The following is a 10,141-nucleotide window of genomic DNA, read 5'->3' on the forward strand; positions in this document are numbered from 1 at the left end:
TCAGCCAACAGTCATATCACGTTGAATACGCAAGTTCTCGTCCGATCACTTAAGCTAAGCAACGTTGAGCGTGGTTAGTACTTGGATGGGTGACCGCTTGGGAACACCACGTGCCGTTGGCCTCTTTCTTTTGTTTTTTTTTATCCAGAATTTTCATTTTCCATCATTGGTCAGATCACTCTTCTTAAAAGTAGAAATAATCGGGCACCCAACTTTGAAGATGCGTTCACAATATTCATTTGCATACTTTCAGCCAACAGTCATATCATAGTCTGCTTCGAACAGTCAGATCGCTCGGACGTGTGCAATACAACCCGCACACCGTTTGATTATTTGATTGCTGAATAGCCTTATTCATTTAATTTTGTGTTACAAAATTTTCTTTAATTTTGATAAGTAATTAAAAGAAAGTTTCAAACTGTTTATAACAGTTTAAATCTATGAAATTATGAAGTTTCAATAAAATGTGGCTGATAGCCAAAAACATCAGAAAAGTAACTCCCAGTATCTGAGGAGTGGCAGAGGCAGAGGGGTCATCAGACCTAATCTATCTTCCCAAGAGAGAAGAAGTGAGCCTATTGAAACATATCGATCTGGACAAAAATTCTCCAGGATGAATCCGCCAAACACAATTGCTGATCGTCTGGAGAGAGAAATCAAAGAGATGAAAGCCTTTTACGGGAAAAAAACATCATCCCAAAACACATCAGGTGAGGCCGGATTCTCAATCAATTCACAATTTAACACAGAACCATCTGAAATCGATATCACCGAGGATAATTCCCAGAATAATGCAAACCTTTCTGGAAATAAAAATTCGAATTCTGAGAAGGATGATGGTTGGATGAAGGTGACGGGAGGTAAACTGTCATCCCCACTCCGAGACTCACGCAAGCAAACACCTACGAAGACGACAATACGGAACAAGTTCACTAGACTACCGATAGACGAGATCGAGAGTCACCCACAGGTCAATGACACAGGCGTTCACACCAGCGACAACACCAACAATCAACAAATGTCGAATACCCGAAAGTCGACAGATCAGAGACCCCCACCTATACACTCTTATAAGCAGAGCATAAAAGAACTAGCGAAAAAGATTTTAAATATTTCCAATAATTATAAATCGAGATTTAGATTAAAACAACCTAAAGATTCAAAATTTGTTACAATACACACGTCAGATCTTGAAATGTACAATATTGTTAAAAAATTAGTAACTGACGAAAACACCGAATATTATGCTTGCACTCCTAAAATTGCTAAGCCCAAAACAGTGGTTCTCAAAGATCTCTACGGTGACTTCGATGAAAATGATATTATGTCTGAATTGAAGAGTTTTAATTTAAAAAATGTTGAAATATTAAAAGTTTCCAAAACTCAATTCAACATAAACACCAATAATTCAGTATTTCTAATACAAATTTCAAGTCAATCTTCCTTAGTCGATCTAACGAAGATAAAAATAATACTATATCAAAAAATACATTGGGAACCACTGCACAAAAACTCCTTGTTTCAGTGTAAAAAATGCCAAAGATTTGGACACTCAAGCAGTAACTGCTTCATGGCATTCAGATGCGTGAAATGTAGTCTAGGACATGAGCCTGGAAACTGCAACATAGATAAAATTCAGATAGAAATATTCTGAAATGTGCAAACTGTAATTCAACAGGAGATCGTGCTAATTACAAAGGTTGCCCTTTCTACAAATGCTGTCTCCAAATTCTCAAGAATGACTTGCAAATAAATAATCAGATTAGAGAAGACAAGATAAATAGACTTTCAAAAAAAGTAATTCATGGAACTTCGTACGCCAATATTATTAAAAATAAAAATGAAAATCACTTGTATGCGCAAACTGATTCTCATCTAAAATCTACTTGTCAGAATCAATCTCAAGGTTATTCACATACCCAAAGTCAAAGACCCACTATTAATCAACCAATTGCTGATCCAGTTCACCTCGATATACCCCCTCCATGGGCGGAAACCATAAAAGAGGGAATAGTATCGACAATCATGGTGAAGTTAACTAAGATTACTGAGAAAGTCAATACTAATACCAAAAATATTACTAAAATACTAGATTATCTAAACCTTAAAGATGACTAATTCTTTAACAAACAATTTCCAAATGGACAATAATAGAGATAATAATTAGTTTACTTTTTCAAGAACTAAAAATAGCTTCCATTAACGTGAACTCCATTGTTAAACAACAAAGAAGATATTTCCTTGAAAAATTCATAGAGAATAACGACTTAGATATCACGTTTGTCGGCGAAACAAAACTAAGTTAACATTAAAAAAACAAAGAAAAACAATATTGTTAGGATAGAATCCATCAATTATTGATTAATTGATGCATTCTTTCCAAATTTTATCCCTGTCATTACTAAAGCGCCATTTTTTTGGACAATAAGTACAAAATTATTTCTTCTTTTTTTTGGGCGCACTTATTAAATAAATAACCTAAATATTCCTAAGCTGGAGCAACTACCCCAAACAGGGAATAAAAGCTGTGGAAACACATTATAATTAAAAAATTAGAATGCCTAAAATTTAGAGTCACTGAGTGCCCACTAAATTTTTCTTTAAACCCAAATTAAACCATATATTTTTTTATATACCTGTTTCTTTCAAATGAAAATCAATGTAAATATTGTAAATAATCTGTTGTTTAATGAATAAAAAAAACATGGTTAATCAAAAAAACAAAAAAAAACAGTCATATCACGTTGAATACGCAAGTTTTCGTCCGATCACTTAAGCTAAGCAACGTTGAGCGTGGTTAGTACTTGGATGGGTGACCGCTTGGAAACACCACCTGCCGTTGGCCTCTTTCTTTTGTTTTTTTTTGTCTGGAACGATGCGTCTATGCTTAATCCATTTTACAAGCAGTTAATCTTTCATTTTCCATCATTGGTCAGATGACTTTTCTTAAAAGTTGAAATAATCGGACGGTGGTACACCCAACTTTGAAGATGCGTTCACAATATTCATTTGCATGCTTTCAGCCACCAGTCATATCACGTTGAATACGCAAGTTCTATTCGGCCTGGAATCTCAGGGTTAACCCGGACAAAAGTGAATCAATCCTATTCAGAAATCCCTTTGGAAATATGTCTGCAAGGAAAAAAAATACCGTAAAAAATTTCGAAATTAAAATAACAAATAATGAAAATAATAGTAAAATAATTATCCCACACAAAAAAATAGTGAAATATCTTGGAATAAACATAGACGAACTAACCCGATGTTCTGACCATATAGATATTCCGATTGAAAAAGCAAGGAAGAAATACAAATCATTGGGTTTTCTCTTCCACAATAAATTTATCAATATAAGAGCGAGAGTTATCTGCTATCTCTTACTAATTAGACCACTCTTAACATATGGAGCCGAAATATTATGGAATTTAGGCGCACACCAAGCTGAATGTCTGAGAGTTTTTGAGAGGAAGTGTCTCAGAACTTCATTATTTTTATATCGTTCTGAACACTCAAATTATCAACGGCAAGTTAGCAACAAAATTCTATACAATCGAGCTAAAGTTCCCAGGATCGATAATTTCATGCTAAAACTAGCTAGAAATTACTATCAAAAATTAAAATCTATAAAAAACGAAACTATTAATGCTTACACAAACATAGATAAAGAAGAAGCCATTAATAGAGCAGCATATGGATATATTAAACCTCAATATTTTACGCGGTATGATAAAATTGGTCTATTCCAAGATGAAATTAATAGACCAATATTACATCATATCCCAAGACACAAAAAAAAATAATAAAATTTCATTTCATAATCTCAAAAATGAAAAATTCAAATACTCCAGAGATATTCCGGAAGTCGACATGAACGACTTCTATAGAATAAATAAAAAATTATGGTGGATACACGAAGATAGATTTATAACCAAACTTAAAAACAGAGAAATTCTTCTCAAAGAGACAAATAGGCCTCAAAACAGAGCCCAAAATAGATTCAGGAGAAATAATCACTGTCCACCATAATAATAATAATAATAAGAACTAAGAACAATCTTCCTAGTTGAGTTAAAATAATAATTAATATAAAGAAATTTATCAACTGAGATAAATCCATTAAAATGAATATCACAAACACTTAGTCTTGAGTTAACATTAAAAAAAAATAATATTGTTAGGACAGAATGCATCAATTATTTATTAATTGATGCATTCTATCCAAGCTTTATTCCTGTCATTACTAAAGCGCCATTTTTTTTGGACAATAAGTACGAAATTATTTCTTTTTTTTTTGGGCGTACTCATTAAATGAATAATTTGAATACTCCGAAGCTGGAGCAATTACCCGAAACAGGGAATTAAAGTTGTGGAAACACATTAATCAAAAAATTACAATGTCTAAAATTGAGAGTCACTGGGTGACCACTAAATTTTTCTTTAAACCCAAATTAAAACATATATTTTGTTATATACCTTTTGTTTTTTTTTATCGAGAACGATGCATCTATGGTTAATCCATTTTACAAGCAGTTAATCATTCATTTTCCATCAGTGATCAAACCATTCTTCTTAAAAGTTGAAATAATTGGGCGGTGGTACACCCAACTTTGAAGATGCGTTCACAAGATTCATTTACAGGCTTTCAGCCAACAGTCATATCACGTTGAATACGCAAGTTCTCGTCCGATCACTTAAGCTAAGCAACGTTGAGCGTGGTTAGTACTTGGATGGGTGACCGCTTGGGAACACCACGTGCCGTTGGCCTCTTTCTTTTGTTTTTATTTGTCTGGAAGGATGCGTCTATGCTTAATGCATTTTACAAGCAGATAATCTTTCATTTTCCATCATTGGTCACATCAGTCTTCCTAAAGGTTGAAGTAATTGGACGGTGGTACACCCTACTTTGAAAATGCGTTCACAATATTCATTTACAGACTTTCAGCCAACGGTCATATCACGTTGAATACGCAAGTTCTCGTCCGATCACTTAAGCTAAGCAACGTTGAGCGTGGTTAGTACTTGGATGGGTGACCGCTTGGGAACACCACGTGCCGTTGGCCTCTTTCTTTTGTTTTTTTTTTTATTTACACGTATGCGCTCATGTTTAATCCATTCTCCACGCAGTTAATCTTTCATTTTCTGGCATTGGTCAACTATTCTTTTTGAAGGTGGAAATAATCGGATGGTGGCACATCCAACATTTACCATGCATTCCCAATATTCATTTACAGACTTTCAGCCACCAGTTTCCTGGGACAAAACATATGGTTGGGCATTCGTTGCTTTGGATTGGGGAAACCCAGTGAAGCATAATTAAAGCATTGAGCAATAAAATTATATTTCACAGACATATACATATATACACATACATGAACATGCATTGATAAGTACATCTCAATACATTGTCTTACCTAATATTCATTTTTCTTCTTAATTCCATGAACTTTGGCGCTGGCAAAGGTTCAGTGAATATATCTACCCACTGTTGTCCTGATGAACCATACTCCAAATCAATCAATTTCTTCTTAATTTGTTCTCTGGGAAAATTATATTTTGCATCTATGTGCTTAGTTCTCTTGCGATTTGTTGGATTATTGGCTATGCTGATACAACCATTATTGTCCTTATAGATAATTATGGGATCATCAATTTCCAATTCAATACTTGTAGCTAATGATTTTAATCATAGGGCCTGCCTCACTGCCTCAAAAAGAGCCATATATTCAGCTTCAGTAAATGAAGATTCCACTGATAATTGCTTCTTACTGTCCCAGCAAATCATACAGTTAGCGAATAATCGGAATAAAAACTTCTGTGGTACTTTTTTTTTCATTTTCATCTCTACCCTAGTCTGAATCAACATTACTGACCAGCACATTCATAAAATCACTTCTTTTTATACTTCTTTTATATTCTAATGTTCCTTTCAGATACCTAAGGACTCTTTTAAAACATTTTCACAGTTCATCTTTATTGTGATCTGTGTATCTACTTAAAATATTTATTGCTGCACTTAAATCAGGTCTTTGACCCACCATGACATACATAAGACATCCAATTAAACTTCTACATGGTGCTTCGATTCTCTTGCGTGAATTTAAAACTGCATAGTCCAATCGACTTTCGAGAGGGGCACTTACAGCGTTGCAGTTTGTCATATTAAATTTCTCCAAAATTCTTTGAATGGACGGTGTCTGATCTAGTGTCATTTGATCTTTTCTCTTCTAATTCGAAGTCCAAAATATAATTTAATTTCCATGAAGTCAACCATTGACAATTGTTTCATTAGATACATCTTGAAATTATCCATATTTTCTAGAGTAGCTGTTGCTATTACTAAATCATCTACATATAATACTACGGATATATTTTTATTTACATCCCCGTTATTTAAAATATATATGCAGGCATCCACTGGTGAATTGTTACAACCTTCCCTTCTAAGAGCTTACTCGAAAACCTCAAACCAGCATTGCGCCGCTTATTTTAACCCGTAAAACGCTCTTTGTTTAATTGGTAAACTTGGTCTTTCTAATATGCTATGCCTTCCAGTCCTTTTATGTATATTTCTTCTTTTACTTTTCCATTCAAAAATGCGGTTTTCACGTCCAGGTGGTAAATTAATAAATTGAATTAATTAACGAAGGCTAACTAAAATCTAAAACTTGCGATTCTACCTACTAGAGCAAAGGTCTCATTATAATCTGTTAGATATTCTTGAGAGAATCCTCGCCCGACTAATCGAGCTTTGTATTTTGCAAGATTACTCATCATTTTTTGTAGAGAAAACCCATTTACAGTTAACAATATTCTTTCCATTTGGTCTAGAAACGAATGTCTATGTCTCACTCTGTAGTAAGGGATCTATTTCATTTTCAATTGCTTCTTCCAATTGAGCCCTATCTTTTCTAAATTCAATTTCCTGAAATGTTCTCGGAATTTCGTGTAGTGTTGACTGTACTGACAAAACGCAATCGTCCGCAATCATCCCCCACAACCCTAAAAACTTAGCCTTTTCGTTACCCCACACTTTGTAGCCATTCGGTTTGTATCTGACAAGGACAGCTTTCCATGATTTCGCATCGAATTTTCCGTTGCTAATTTGTCGATGGACATACACGGTATACTAAATACTTTCAAGTATTTCATGGTTGGCTTTTTCTCGTGCCACATTTCATATGGTGTCTTTTCACATTTTAAAGCTTTGGTTGGTGTTATATTTACTAGATAAGTAGCAGTGAGAACTGATTCTCCCTGAATTCGCCCCAATCACCATTGCTCTTGCCTTCTCCGTTATGGTTCTCACCATATAGTCGGCCACACCATTGAGTTGTAGGGTTGTTGGAACTGTCAGATGAAAACTTATGCCTCTCTCTGTGCAGTAATCCTTCATGTCATTTGACAAATATTCTCTTCCATTATTACAATATAAGTTTATTTGCTTTAGATTGAACTTGGTCTCACGTTTGGCTACAAAATTCTTGGACAAATGGAAAACGACTGATTTGCATTTCACTAGATACGTAAGACAGTAATAGGTATATTAGTCTGTGAACAAAAAGAAATAATTCTTTTCATTTAACGTTGGAGGAGTTGTGCTATATATAACGGTCTCTTGACATATTCTTTATTTCTCTCTTTATTGAATGGTAACCACGATTGTTTCCCTTTATACACGGTTCGCATAATTTGCCATTACGTGCTATGCAGTCTAAACTTTGAATATCTCCAAACGTGCTTTTTGACTTCGATTCTAGAAATTTTTGTTTGTTTATATATCCTAAGCGTTGGTGCCACAACTCGTAATTAACTTTTCTACTCACGGCGTTGACCGACTTTCGATTTATACCGAAAGTAATAGTAATTAAATTACGATTCAGCTCCCTAAGCATAACAGCTCTTTGGTTCCTTTTACTCCATTTTGATAAAAAATTATGGAAAGTCCAGCAGATTGCATTTTGGTGACACATAATAAATTGTGCGGCAGTTCAGAACAGTACAGGATATTTTCCAAAGTTCCTCTTGTGCCTTGATCGCTAGTCACTTTTAGATCTCCTCCTTTTGTTACTGTAATGAATTGATCATTTTTTGCAACTGTTATTTTTATTGGCTTGTCCAACTGCTCATAATCAGCTGCTAAATCCTTGCTGCTTATTATATGGTACGTCGTTCCGAAATCCAGAATGAAGGTAATATTGCTTGAATTCTACCATAGGCAAGTTGTTCCCAATCATAAATGCAAAACTAGACATTGCATTTACTTGTCTTTTCTCTGCTGTTTCGGCTACATGCCCGCCTCTTTTCACCTTCTTTTGACTTTCCATTTTTCTTGAAATAACAATTGGCCATTACGAGGTCTCGTTTTCCACAGCGGTGGCACTTGATGACTTCCTTGAAATTTTTCATTTTATTTGGGGATCTATGTGATTTCGAAAGTCCTTGATTCCTACTTTCCAATTCCACATTTAATATTTTTGCACTAGTATCTTGTTGTTCTTGACGCCTTTTTGTTTCGAAGTCCAGTAGTTGCGATTTTATGCCTGTGAGAGTAAGGACATTTGAAGATAACTGCTCGATGGCTGTTACTATATTGTCATAGGAGTTTGGCAGTAAATGTGCCACTTTGTCCGTCTCGCTGAGAGTACCGTCAGCTACGGCAAATTCCACAAATATTTCATCCAGCTCAGAAAAAGGCTTCATTAGGGTTGTATCACCCTGAAATTTGAAACCGAACATTTTCTTTTTGATGGACATTTCTGAAGCTAGACTTTTCCTCGCGTACGTGGCGTCAAGTCTATTTATTATTTCTTCGACAGTATCCTCCCGTTTTGCACAATGTAGAAATGAGTCTGCCAGATTTCCCATTATTATGTCCACTGGAACTTCACATGTGGCTATAAACTCTCCTTACTTAAATGAGAAGATAAAATTTAGGAAGAGTGAATTTTGTACCCGGGAAATCCCGGAAACCAATAGTAAGAATATCAGAAAGGCAGCTAAGGTCATCTGTTACCTCCTACTGGTTCGATTCATCTTGACTTACGCATGACCTATCTGGTGGAACCTGAGAGTTTCGCAGGTAGAAAAGCTACGAGTAGTCGAGAGGAAGTGCCTCTGGCATCTCTATTCGTGTATCGCTCGGCCCACAGCAATCATCGTAGACCAGTGAGCAACAAACGCCTATATGACGGTGGTAATATCCCAAGAATTGACTGTTACATGCTCCTGCTCACTCGAGACTATTACTCTAAGCTCAAAATGATTAACAACAAGATCGTCACTCGGCTCAGCACAGTTGATCCCATCGAAACACCTCTGGCTGTTCCAAGTGGATATTTAGCCCCAGAGACCTTCACTTTCTTTGACAGAATTGGGACATTCCAGAACGCATCGAATACCCCCTACCTGTATCATACGGGAAGGCACGAAGCGAACAAGGCGATTAAGATCCTCGCAAACCCTCTGCAGCCCGAAACCGGACTTCCTGGACCGATCCCGATTCAAACCCAGCTACTGGTGGCTAGATGAGCAAGCAAAATATCAAGCCGAGATTGCTCTGAGACTGGGCAAAGAGAGCAGACTGCCCAACTCGCCACCACTAGCGCCTGCACAGGCACATGTCCCCTACGGACTTTCTTTACACTACATATATGTAAATAATTAGTCGTAGATTAGCTTTAGGTGATTGTCAAGATCTGGTTCGACAGGTATTTTTTACTTGGTCACCCGTTTTAGCCTAACCGTAACGAGCCTCTCAGACGGCTTACTTGCTGTCAATATTCCCCTCAGGGCCTTTGCCACCATCGCTACATGAAATTAGCACTAATACGAGAAGTAGCTTAACTGAGTTTACATAAAAAAAATGTATGAGTTGCTGTCCCACAGCCATGTATTATTGAATATTTTTCTTCTGCTGTCCGAGTGTACTTTGGCTGAGTTTATTAACTTTCGTTTGATATCTTTGCTCCACTTATGACGAAATGAATAAACTCTTACAAAAAAAAACATCATACATTCAGATTACGTTCGTAATATTTATTTACAGACTTTCAGCCAACAGTCATATCACGTTGAATACGCAAGTTCTCGTCCGATCACTTAAGCTAAGCAACGTTGAGCGTGGTTAGTACTTGGATGGGTG

At 35.9% G+C, this 10,141-nt stretch overlaps 1 long non-coding RNA gene across 1 annotated transcript in view; it reads right to left on the reverse strand.

Moving 5' to 3' along the window:
* LOC105263051 (uncharacterized) overlaps nucleotides 1–10,141 on the reverse strand; it is a 15,709-nt gene that overhangs the window by 258 nt on the left and 5,310 nt on the right. The window contains exons 2-5 of the long non-coding RNA XR_891875.1: nucleotides 10,055–10,130; nucleotides 4,944–5,059; nucleotides 4,648–4,763; nucleotides 6–121 (exon numbers count right to left, since the gene is read on the reverse strand). This is a non-coding gene — a long non-coding RNA (uncharacterized lncRNA). The remainder of the gene's footprint in view (nucleotides 1–5; nucleotides 122–4,647; nucleotides 4,764–4,943; nucleotides 5,060–10,054; nucleotides 10,131–10,141) is intronic.

The sequence above is a fragment of the Fopius arisanus genome, unplaced genomic scaffold (assembly GCF_000806365.1).
Source record: "Fopius arisanus strain USDA-PBARC FA_bdor unplaced genomic scaffold, ASM80636v1 scaffold00012, whole genome shotgun sequence".
Lineage (NCBI taxonomy): Eukaryota > Metazoa > Arthropoda > Insecta > Hymenoptera > Braconidae > Fopius > Fopius arisanus.